The sequence below is a fragment of the Limulus polyphemus genome, unplaced genomic scaffold (assembly GCF_000517525.1).
Source record: "Limulus polyphemus unplaced genomic scaffold, Limulus_polyphemus-2.1.2 Scaffold23, whole genome shotgun sequence".
NCBI lineage: Eukaryota > Metazoa > Arthropoda > Merostomata > Xiphosura > Limulidae > Limulus > Limulus polyphemus.
Window position 1 is genome coordinate 662,684 of NW_013665633.1, and position 13,586 is coordinate 676,269.

The 13,586-nt window shown below is 32.4% G+C and overlaps 1 protein-coding gene across 2 annotated transcripts in view; it reads right to left on the bottom strand.

The window, feature by feature from the left end:
- LOC106458554 (nocturnin-like) overlaps positions 1 to 10,195 on the bottom strand; it is a 77,695-nt gene extending 67,500 nt beyond the window's left edge. The window contains exons 1-2 of one of the 2 annotated variants that reach the window (XM_013918081.2): positions 10,080 to 10,195; positions 7,204 to 7,339 (exon numbers count right to left, since the gene is read on the bottom strand). The gene's annotated coding sequence lies outside the window, so the exon portion shown is untranslated. The remainder of the gene's footprint in view (positions 1 to 7,203; positions 7,340 to 10,079) is intronic. The other variant, XM_022385065.1, reaches the window with a different exon arrangement.
- Between the last annotated feature and the right edge of the window lie 3,391 nt (positions 10,196 to 13,586).

Sequence of the window (13,586 nt, forward strand, 5' to 3'; positions counted from 1 at the left end):
CGTTCCCTAAGATGCTAAGTTAGTTAGGTCAGTAATTCTAATAGTCACAGTACTAGACAAACAGTAGACAAATAATGGCAGTACTCACTTCCCAAGATGTTAAGTTAGTTGGCAGTAATTCTAATGTCACAGTCTAGCAAACAGTGACAAATAATGGCAGCTCACTTCCCAAGATGTTAAGTTAGTTGGCAGTAATTCTAATGTCACAGTCTAGCAAACAGTGACAAATAATGGCAGCTCACTTCCCAAGATGCTAAGTTAGTTGGCAGTAATTCTAATGTCACAGTCTAGCAAACAGTGACAAATAATGGCAGACTGATTATATGGAGTATTTTGCACATGCTCTTTAATTATTGAGCTCAAACGACAAACTGTAGAGCCCACATAGCCAAGGTTACAAGCGACGTGTTTCAGACGTGTCTTTAAATGTAAAATAATTACATATACAATATTTCAGTTTGAAGACAACTGTAAACTTAATTTGCAAATAAACTTTATCATTCATCACTGTTTTAATCTTATTTTTCCAATCCTATAATACATTTGCCTGTAAAATACAATGAACTATTTCTTTTGTTTCAATACATTTACTAATTTTAGATATATACAAAGTTTTTAATATTTCTTAATAATCCCATCAATCAACTGTAAAGGAAAACTTATTTTTTGTAAGAAACCTTTATATTTTTTCATGAAATCCAGAAAATGCACTAACTATATTATTAGCCCAATGAATTTATTTATAAATTAAGTTTTTTTAAATTCAAAAGGTAAAACTGTCAAAATGTAAATACTTTTCAGTGAATATTGGTTTATGATAACACTTAGTCTCAAATTTTATTCCTAAATTAACTATCTTAGTTTCTAAAAAAAGGTAAAGTGTTATACTTTGTTCTGCAATTATAAACATTATATTGCTATGTTGACTATTCAAATAATTTTTAAATTCATGAACATAAGATTTGTAGTTTTAAAAGCAATTTAGGACTTCTACTGCCTGAAAATCTTACAATTCCATAACTACTAATGGTGAGGTACGTCTAGACATGTTCTATTGCCATAAGAATATTAAGTAACTAACTCATAGTGCTTAATAGTCATTTATGATCATGCACTATTCCAGTTAATAATCAGATCATTCGACATATCTAGGCATGTTCCATCAAACCAGTAAGTAATGGTGTTGATTAATGTGTATAAAAGATACAAAATATTAATGATAATATGAACCAGATGATCCACTATTACCAGAGATCAGATATATTAAAATTGATGCCATCCAATAAGAGTGTGTCACTGGATGCCACCATCTTTAGGTCAACTAGATGTGGCTCACTCTACCTCTTTGATTTCACAGCATTAAGGTAGGGTGACTATCAACTGGATGTGCTGCCAGCGGTCAAGGTCAAACATTACTACTGGGAATTTGTCACATGTTAAATAGTCTCACAGTTATTACATTAAAATACCCAGTGGCCAATTTGGCATTAATATCTATCACATATTCAACAATCTCAGTAATCCTTAAACAGCCAGTAATCAATCGGCAGCAGCATATATAACACATTCAACAATCTACAGTATCTTACTAGCTGTCTTAATACACAAAAATACTTAGGAGGAGGCTGTAATTACTTATAAATAACTAGATTAAAATTTGGGTAGTTAAAACCTAACCTAGATTCCTGCTTAACAATGTTCCATAAATAAACATTTAATATTTTTCCTATTGCCTAGAAAACTTGTATTATCTCCAAGTTAATTTCATTCTTCTGAACAGTTCTAACAGTAATATGTAGTGTATTACTATATGATTAATGGAAAGAAAATGCATGAGCCTGTGGAAAATGTGTTTCACTTGAGACAAGATAGGAAATATCTTGAGATGCTCCCTTGTCATTTCACTGTTCTTCTAAAGTTGCTGACCCTTTAAAAGGTAAGTATCAGGTTCTGGAAAATGGGAGAGTGCTGAGTAAGTTCTTAGATCATCTGATCACATCAGACTGTGACTGTATCTTTAAATATGCCAAAAAAAAAAATATTTATCTAAAATTACATTTATATTTTACTTAAGGATATCTACCTGTTAAGTTGCTGTTAATGCCACCATAGGTCTTCCTGGTGTTGAGACTTTTGAAAGTGGTATTTGTGATTGATCCATTTATGCACATTGTGAATAATGCCATCCAAAATAAAATTTTCCTTACCTCAAAAATGTATTTCAGATAGATACTCACCTCTCTACATAACATATAGCTAATACCTTGTGCCACTGCCATAAACATCTTTCACATGTGCCAAGCCTTTGAATAAAACTCCCACTCTCACACATAATAACTTTAACTGCACCATTCTATGATATAATTAGCATTAATCTATACCCCTCCACCAATAAGAGGGTGACACATCCTACATGTGCAGTACTCCCCTTGAACACTTTGTGTATGCTGTAAGCTCATTCTTGGCAAGGCAAAAGAAAGACACACACAGGAAAGGGTGGGTAGTTCTGTGAAGAGTTGAGTATATATCCAAAATACATTTTAAGGTAAAGAAAATGTTAATTTCATTAAATGCTGCTCATCTCTTCACAGAACAGATAGTTAGAATTCCACACTGAGAAGATGGTAGATGAACCAGTGTAAATAAAGCAAGTTCAATAATAAGCTCCTTTCTGGGTACATAGCAACAGAAAGGGAAACTCATGGAATGCATCACCTACTAGGGAGAGAGGGCCCAGTGGGATCATCACTCAGTGGGAGACCACATCCATGTCAAGCAAGGAATATTCTTCACCCAATACAAATGGTAGTGCAGAAAGATACTATTACTAGAACCTCCTGTATGGTGCTAAAGTGTTGCAAAAGAGGATAGAATGTAAAGGCTGCTCAACCAGCTGATATATTTCAGAGGGTCGGCAGACTGTATGTGCAGTGTGACTAGAGTAACATATAAAATAAATGGTGTATGAGAAATACTTACCTGGAATACCTACCAAGATAAGCAGGAGCAGGGATGAATCATCCCAGAAAGGCATTCCAAGAAGAACACAAGACATATCAGGCTGGTCAAAACCACCAAGAATGTCTGGTTTTTAGTGTAGGGATGGCCTGTATTACATTTCCAGGTAAACATCCCTATCCAATTTTGGATTTAGGGGTGTGTCCACTTGGTCTCTGATGAGTGAGATTACACCAACCAAAAGGGGAACTCTCCATATCAATCTCCCCTGTGACTTGGTTAAATGGTGCAAGGGTTCTCAAACTTCACTAGAAGAAAATAGAAGGGAGGAATTTCCATAAAGGAAAACACCAGAAGGATGTGGATTGAACAGAAATTATCTATCATCTGCATAAGATTCCATATTGAGAGACTGTGCAATAGGTTACCAGGAATAGGAACAGCAGGAGCTGGCCAGATATAAGGGAAAGGAATCATACCTGGTGCTTTTTTTTTTTTGTAAAAGAGTAGTATGGTTTGGAAAATAAAATATATAAACTAGGGAAACAGTCTTGCAGCAAACCCAACCCCAACAGCAAGCACTGAGAAGGAGCAGGCTTAACAGTTTCTGTTATTCCCTACTCAATATGGATTTCAGAAGACACAAGTATTCTCTGTGGAACAACTCTGCCTAAATGGTACGCTACATTGTCTCCACTACATATGCACATATATACATATGCATATATATATATATATATTTGTAGCTTAAGGCAGTTGCTTTTTTTAAAACCCATAAGCAAAAGTAATAATCTACAATTCACATCTTTACAATCTTTGAGAAGATTTGTAAGTGGCAAATGGAGGGAAATGAAACCTACAGGTAGAAGAAACTGCACTGTGGTGTATGTAATGTGAAACAAAGGTGTGTGGCGGGTCTTCTATATATTTGCCCACAAAATCACATCCAGAGGATACTGACTGACAGATTCAAGAGAAACCATGAGATGACTCACTTTACAGGGGGGTGACATGAAAAAGATGAAAAAGAGATATTTCCTAAACAAGAACAGAGAAGCTGGTTAAGTTGTTTAACACAACTGTGACATGAGAAAAATAGGAATCTCTTGGCAAGAAAGGACTATGTTCACTGCCTTGAAATGGAGATGAGCAAGTGTGATAACAGCAAACTTCCCAAACAGAAAAAAAAACAAAACAGAGAGATGATTGTGGTCCAAATGATTGTACATAGAAGAAAGAAAAGGAAGGATGATTGAGAAAGTATGTAATAACCCTCCCAAGCAGTTCAAATCCTTTATTTGTGGTAAAGAATGCAGGAGACATTCATACAATAAAAATCAGAACAATGTCTTCCACAAGCAAAATGGAGAAGAAAATACACTTTAAGAGAAAAATGGTTTTGTGAAAAAGTGGTCCAAGGTTCAAATGGAAGACATGTAAGAGCCATGAGAACTAAACAGAGATTCCAGTCCAGATGAGGTGGACTATTGATTAGGTAAAAAAAAAGAAAGAAAGAAGTGAGACGAAGAAGAATCAGATGACCTGGAGGAAGGGAGTAGCGAATTGGTCAACATCAACAAATCATCCACCTGCAATGATAAATGGTGAATGGCCAAAAAGAGCAAGCAAGAAGACAGGCAAACCTGACCATCTTGCAAAGGACTTTGGCAAAAGCCACACACAAAGATGATGGTGTGGAACATCATGGTGAAAGATAACACTTCAAATGGTAACTAAGAGTTGAAAATAATAAACAGAAATATTCTGTAATTCATAATGACAGAGAACACGACTGCAGTATGAAGAATAAGAATGAGCTTTTGGTACACACACAGTGTTCAAGGGAAGTACTGTGCATGGAGGATGTGTTGCCCTCCTCCTACTAATGGAGTGATATAATTTAATGTTGATTGCATCACATCCTGCACAAAAATATTATTATGTGTAGGGGGGTGAGAATTTCATCCAATAGCTATTATTTGATTATTTTTCTATTATTGGAGAAAGAAAATTATAACTTCAATAATTTAAAAAAAGAATAATTTCTCTGTTGATTTTGTATTACTATTCGGTATTTTTATTGAATCTTTTTCGTAACTAGTTTTGAAAATAAAAAGTTACAAAAACTCCATCTTCTAATACTGTGACATAATTTAAAATACCTAGGAGTGTTCTATTGTACTGTTAGGCATAGCTGGTATAAAACTGATTAACACTGAGATAATAAGTTTTATTTGTAGTATACTTATAGTACTGCACTTGATTTTTTTCAAATATATGTAGACATTTTTAAGCAGTACCAAAAACTACAGAAAGAATTAAAAAGCTGACACATGTTTATGTATACATGTCCTTTAATATTCCTATGATGTGTGATCACAAGAAATATGTTTATATGTGGATATAAACTATCTTGTTCAATACCTTTCACATTACCATAAAACAAAAAGATAAAAGATAGGCAAATGAAATTTTATATTGGACACAAAATCCTCCAATAAGTATTAAAAAAATATGAAATACAAAACATAAATAAAGATCATAAAGAAATAAAAAATGTTTACATTTGATATCTATGTACAAATCATTCTCTACACAGAAATACAGATATTTCATGGTAGTAAACTCTCCCGTGAAGTTAGAAGTAAAAAAATGAAGACTGGAGAGGATTTGAATCTGAAACTTCACTTGTCAGGCATATGCTTAGCCAAATAACCTATTGCATCTCAAGTGCTACAAATCTCAGCTATTATTTCATAGGTATACCATTCTTAAAATTTCTAAAGTTAAACCACTTAAAGATAAAAATTTTAACAAATAAAAGGGGAAAATAACAGATTAAATTTTACACAGCTTTTGACATAGCTCGAGGATCTTGCCAAGTGAAAATTGAAATTTGCAGCATTCGAGATGGTTTTTAGTTGACTAAAACACCAGCCAGATAAGCAGAAATATGAAGCCAAATCCCATTACAAAAATTCTACTTAAGACAACAGAAAATTTAAGAATACTTTCAATTGATATTAACTGGTGATTAAAGCTCTGTGAACAGCAATTCTAATATAGGACTATGCAGTGAGTCATAAAAGAAGCTGTCAGTTTTCAGTTAAACTATTAAGTAGCTTCTTTAGTGTGTAGCAAACTCTTCAATGTCACTGTTATATGAATGGACAGTCTCTTCCATGCTTCTAAAACCAAAATTTGTGCAATGAAAAAATGGAGCAGCTATTGTTAGCAAAACTTTAACCCCAGCTTCTTAAATGTTTTACCCATCCTGTGGAATCTTCAGGACATTTTTATATATGTTCTAGAAAATTACAAAAATTCAGCTAGGAATATTAGTATGTACATATGATGTGAAATTAGAAACAGCAACCTGGACACAGAAAGATAATTTCAAGTAATAACTCATTTATTTTTTTCAATATTAGTCATAAACATCTGTATTAACAGCTTGTGTACTTGTTTATATTTTGGACGCTTGTGCTTTTAAACCCAACTGATTACAAAACATAACATTTCATAGTGGAAAAACAAATGTGTTACTTTAATACTGAAACTCTTCAAGTTCTGTAATATATTTAAACGTTTGTAAAATTACTTTTATCTTCAGACTTTCCAATGATACATCTTCGCACCCTAAAACTTAATTATATAAGTTTCAAATTTACAATTACTTTTACATCATTCACAAACATCACATTAATCATGAATTTTAAACATAATTAAATGGAACAATAAATGGTAAAATCTCATTTTCTTCATGCAATGTGTATGCAATCACTGTTTAACTTTGATTCAGACTGAAAAAACTTTGTAATAATAACACTTTATTCATGAACAAAAACCATGCCACAAAAAGCTGTAACACCTTAAAAAAAAACGTTTAGATATTCTTAACAAAGTGCCTGATAATCACTCTTTCACAATGCATAGTATCAGGCACTAGCTATCTTGTTAAGTGAATATCATAAAATTAACTCTTACATACCAGCTTATATAAAACCCATCACTGTTTACTAGAAAACTTGACAGAGTGAAGTGAAAAGACTGGATACTCAACATGTATGTTGTTGACATTTATTGCTAGAACTTTATTATGTTAAGACCAATACCGAAACCTTTGAAAACCCAAGTTATCTTGAGTCATAATCTTGAGTTATCTTTTAATAAATACTTTTCTTTCTATGTCATATTTTGTCTTTTTTCTTATAAACATTCTATGTACAAGTTAGAAAAACTTACCTTAGAACTGCTGCCTTTCCTTACGAGTATGATTACTCCAAAAATTCACATTTTCTTCTAACAGTGAAATACAGTACCTTCGTTAACTGCATGTAGATGAGCAGTCACGAGAAGATCCAATTAAAAATCTTGATTTCTATAAAAGAACTTTCACAGTTAATAATATTCAATGATTAGCATGAAACATAATTTCTGTGGAATATGATAACATAAGAAAAAAACATGACGATAAAAACTTTAGATTCATTGAGGTCACCCTTCACACCTTAGCTAAAGTAACTGTAGCCTCTCACATCCTTATACTTGCCTAACAAAAGTTTGAGTTCATACTAAATACACAAACAATATCATCAGAAAAACTATTGTACAAACTAGTAATTATACTAGAAGAACCAATTTGTCAAAGAATAAGTCGTTATTTGTGCTTAAAAAGCTTGAACCAATAACCCCTAACATACATTAATGAATGTCATTTTCCAATCTTCTCATTTCACTTCTAGGAAGGTTGAAAGCCTCCAAATGCAATTTTAAGAAAACCTTGTCTTAAAAACAGAAAGGGTGTAACATAGAAATATAGGTGTTTTAGACTTATTGGACAGAAAAATACTGATTTTCTGCCTAATTTTCTTGAAAAAAAAAATTTTCCAACCTGAAGTACAATATTATTGGAATCAAAATAGGGTTTTCACACTTTTCCAAAGAACAGAATACTTACCAATTTATCAAGGTTTTGTTTACTATTACAATGAAGAATATCATCTTTTCTCCAAAGTTATTGTTTTAACATATAATTATGAAAACATGAAATATATACATATGTTGTTCAGGTTTATTAAAAAAAACTTAGAATTAGGAGTAATTTTTGCAACCAAAATAGGGTACTTTCAAAATATATGCTTTAATAGATTCACTGGTAGGCCTGAGATTGTCTAAACCCCTAAAAATTTAAACACCTGAATCAACTCATCTTCTATACCACAAAGAAAACAAATATAAAAGTTTAATATTGACCCAATACAATGGGATGAAACATTGTAATTGTTAAAATCAGAACAGCATACTATAAAAGTTGCTATTATGGTATTTTGGAATTAATTATTCAGTTCAGTAGATTCTTCACTAAACATTCATATTCCAATTTATTTCCAATCACGTATAAAAATCTTTTCCCCTACCCTAAAACCTCCATCATAAATCTAAACAGTTGATCTGTTGACCCACACATATTCTCAGTAAATCTCATATATAATTTCTTGTCCACAATTAATGTGTTAAAGCGCTCCTAACACAGCCATTCAACCGTTTTCTAAAGTACAATTTCTGAAGTAGCATTAATCCCCTACTAAAACAAATCTTGAGATTCTTTCCTTCTCAATCCTCATCAATGTTCACAGGTTCAAATATCTTTAAAAGTTGTGTTGTTGTTGGTATTTGTTTTAGAGCAAAGTCATATCAAGCTATCTAATGTGGAGAATTGAAGCCCAAATTTTAGCATTGTAAGTTAATAAACTTACTAATACCCATAGAAGGACAACAGTTGTCTTCACCTAACTCAGACTAGCTTCTTCACCATTAATTTTCTTGTGTTGTGCATCACAATGTACCCAAGCATTTTACTCTTCTTCCCTCACAAGGGCAATCTTATCTTTAATATTTTCTGCTTTTGTTTTTCTTCTCATTCTGCAACTTCCCTCTCTTACCTTGAAAATTCTTTATTGTTTACTGGTAAGTACAAATGAATTTTTATAATGATGTATATAATAAACAAGACTTCTGTGGAAATATTTTTTTGGTTGTAATTATGAACAATAGTAATCTAAGTGTGATTTTAGTACACAATTCTTTTGTTGTTGTTGGCAAGTTTACATGCAAATACAGCAGTGAGTTGATTTTATTTGACATTCTTGATATTGTTTAATAAACCAAGTTTGTTATAATCGAGTAGCCCTTATTCTATGTTTTCTTTTTGTATCCAATTTTCACTTTATTATTTTCTGGCCAGACTGTACATATTTTATTTTAAAAAGTTATACTTCACCTGATTTTGAAACTAAACAAGAAAGAATTGTTTATTACAAAACCTGAAACATTTTGAAGAAGAACTTGCCATATACAATGTATCCTTTGCTCTTTTTACAACTGTCTATGAAAGCTTAAACATCAGACAGATTGCCTCTTGAATTTGAGATACTTAATATTATTTTCATGTCTTAAGACATAATTAACTAGTATATTAAGTATAATGTTTTCAATTATGTTTACCTATTTCTAATATTTCTCCTGAAACCTCACTAATAATGACGTGTACAAAAAAAATCAGTTTTAATATATTTCATTCACAACAAGAATACATCACTTAATACTAATGATTTAGTACCTGTAGTATATAATATAGTAGTAATACCACTGGTATTTTCAAACGCTATACTGATTATCAACTATCTTCAACAGTCTCAGGTTCAAAGAGAATAGGAAGTTGTTCTTTAATCTATTAAACTTGAATTCTAAAGGCTTAAGGTTGTCTACAGGCTAAAATATTTTAATTAAAATTTCATTATTATATATACTAATAATGACATAGCTAAGCGATTTTTGACGCCATTAGCTTTGAGTTTGATAATGGAACACAATTTACAAAATTCGGGAGATAAAACTCAGTGAAGTCTAACTTTTCACAATGAAGCTCCCCAATGTAGTTCTTAGAAACAATTAAAGTTAAACTAATACTGGTAGTATACTGAATATTAAAATTAATTGATTATTAATATTACATTTAAACATAATTTTAAACAGGATAATGACGCTGAATAACCTTTGCGATGTGTTATCATTAAGATTTAAATACTTTGATAATAATAAGAAAATAAAACACTTACTCACTGGACGTAATAACGAATTTCGATATTCACTCTCCTTTTTTAATCTTCGCAAACTACGCACATGATATATGATCCAGAACACATTTCCACAACAAAGATAATTTAGTGTCACCTATCGTGAAAAAATAACACAGGAGTCATAATATGTATATCTTCGAAAAGTCAAAGTTGCACTGCTACAATGAGGGCTATTAATGTTTTTGTTATTATTATTATGGTATAACAAGTTTCGGAAAATAGAGACGTTTTGGAAAGTTGCTTAGTATAAGTTTTTAACACAAATGTTTTTGATTTACTATTTGTGTGCCTCAGTACGTTCTTAGATAGTATCTATTATATAGTAGAACTAGTATATATATTCAAAGTAATACAGATTACAGATACTATTTTTAAAATGTGTGTGTCCATATACACCACAACTTTGGAAGGAACAGGGACGGTCATTGTATTTCTATACTGTCTCTGTTCTAAAAACGTGTTTAAATAGGAACAGCTTAATGTATTTTTAAAAAGATTAAAACAATAAATACTAAAATAGACTACTGTTATAATAACTGAAATAGTCACGAATTTCACCCTTCAATAACAAATATAGAACATAACTATATTCAGATATATTCATGTAATATTTTTATATATTTTCATGCAGTTTCTCCATGTAGTTATTACATTCTCGTTGACCAGATGTCTCAAGGTTATAAATATGGGCAAATCCTTTTACATCTTTGTTCTTGAGTTTCTAGCTAATGTGTATGTGTTTCTGCATGGTCATCTTGGAAGGTAGCCTCTTCAAGCAGGCTGTACAACTGGTTTAGCTTAACATTACCTGTGGACCATTGGTTGAAGTATGTAAGTGTAACCTACAAACTTGTAGAACAATTTGTCTTTGTTTCACTAGTTAGGGAAACATATAGGTTAAAAAATCCATTTAACATTAACAGAATCTTGCTAATTTTTTTGTAGATACTTCATCAGATGTATCTATCAGTATCAGAGCATTATTATACTCACAGTGAACGGGTGTACTTTGAGAATCTTCTCCCTGGGCCAAACCATTTCCCACATCTTCATTTTCATTCTCAATTGCACTTTCACTTCAGACTGATTTGCTTTTTCCGCCTATAAATATTTCAGCATTGAACCACGTAACTGTTCTTTGCATTCTTTCAAAGTCGCCCACTTTCGTCTTTTTCGCTTAACCCGATTCAAAATTTCTGCCCTTGTCACGTTCTCTTCCGCTCTTTGACATTTGTGCGATGGGTATAATCATATCATTTGTCATTAACCACAGGTAATTCACCATACAACAAGAACCGTTATAAATTCATCCAAGCTTTTGGTTGCTTTTCCCGTGAGAAACAAATTTGTACTCAGATTGAAACTGATGATTATGTACTCAATGGACAAAGAAATAGAAAAGGTCATTTGATAGATGAAAACTTCTGCTTCCTATTGGTTATAGGTAATATATAACTAAGCGTAACAGAAAACTTTTAACAAATCCTGAAAGAGAGGATGTGACAGGTGAGTGTGGCAGGAGGGGTCTGATTTTCTATTTGATAGCTCTGTAACCAAACAAAACTTGGAACTATAAAAATTGTGGTTTGTGTGAGCAAATTGGATTTTATAGGGAATAGTTTACTTTAAATTTTGCACATATTCAAGGGGTGATAATAAAATAGAGAAGAGAACAAACCCTGATAAAATGTGTCACGCCCATCATATTAGGGGAAATTCAGGGTTTTATAAAATATTTCCTTACAGAATTAAGAACTTAAAACTTATATATTATTAAAATATGGATTATTAGCTAAGATTTTATGCTATATTAACATAGACAAAATGCAGCTTAATAAAATTTTGGATATAAGACACACAAACCCTTGTCTCATGCGCAGAAAAGGATACCCGGGTGGATAGGGTTAATACATTAAAATCCGATGATCTTAATGAAACATATAAATCTATTAATTACGATCCCGGTGAATGGAATTTCCCAATACAGGATATAGATAGAGTAAATTATATTCTCAAAGGACGATTCGAGAAGAAAATGTAACTTTCCTAGTGGATGATAAAAACAGGTGTTTCTCCTCATTCTATTACAATCTAAGCAACAAGGAAAAACAAGAAATGCGTTAGTTGGTTTACTCTCCAAGCAAAAACAGTGGTTATTGTTTTGCCTGTCGTCTGTTCTCATCCTCAAGTGTAGCGTTAGTATCTCACTGCTGTAATGATTGGAAGAACATCGGTAGTCGTCTCAAGTTTCATGATAACAGTTCAGAACACAGAGAGTGTGCCTTGAAATGGTTGGAATCAGAAAAGAAATTGAAATGCGGGAAGACTATTGATACGGTGATTAAAAATGAAATACAGCAGGAAAAGCAGCGCTGGCGTGATATTCTGGAAAGGCTCTTGGCCATAATGTAATATTTAGAATTGCATAACATGGCACTTAGAGGACATAGGGATAGTTTAGAACAGGAAGAAGTGGAAATTTCTTAGACCTGGTTAAGTTTGATCCTGTTCTTCGAGAACACTTACAACGCATAGAAGATAATAGTCTTCTTAATCATTATTTGGAAAACAACATTCAAGATGAATTAATAGTATTGATGGCCAAACATATTCAACTTGCAATTATTCAAAATGTACAGCAAGTAAAATATTATTCAATAATTCTGCACTGTACCTCAGACGTAAGTCACACCGAACAAATGACGATGATGTTGCTGAAAAGTCGGGAGACATTGAAGAACATTTTGTTGGATTTGTACCAATAGAAAAATTACGGCTGAAGAATAACAAATTATCTACTTTTACAAATCAACAACCTAGGACTGGACATCAAAAACTGCCTCGGACTTGGATACGATAATGGAGCTAACATGCGGGGGAGTAAAAAGTGATTTAAAAATAAAAATGGCGAAGAATTATTTGGGGAGCTAAGAATGTGTACCAGCTAAGAATGTGTACCAGGACTGTACCTCCAGATATAGATATTCATGATTCACTAAAATATATTATGGATAATAATTTAATTGAAGTTTATCCTAATGTTTATGTAGCATTAAGAATTATGTTAATAAGTCCCATTACAGTTGCTTCAGCAGAAAGATATTTTCGAAATTGAAATTAATAAAAACTTACTTGAGATCTACACTGAGTGGTCACAAGTAAATAGACATCCTAATCTTTCGTCATTTAACTGAATTATGCTAACTAATTTGTGTTCACAGAGCACTATATAAATGAAAATGGTCTGCACACTAATTATCTTGTGCTACAACATGACTAGAACTCAAGGTTCTCTCGAATTGTCAGATTTTGTTAGAGGAAGGATAGTTGGTCAAGCAAATGGTGGAATAAGTCAGCGGCAAATTTTGCAGAATTTGGGAATCCTGCTTTCGACAGTCAACAGAATCATCGTGCAGTTCAGGAGACACGGCTAGGAAATAACTGAGCAGTGTCCGGGTCGTCCTGGTCCATCGGAGAGGACAAAAA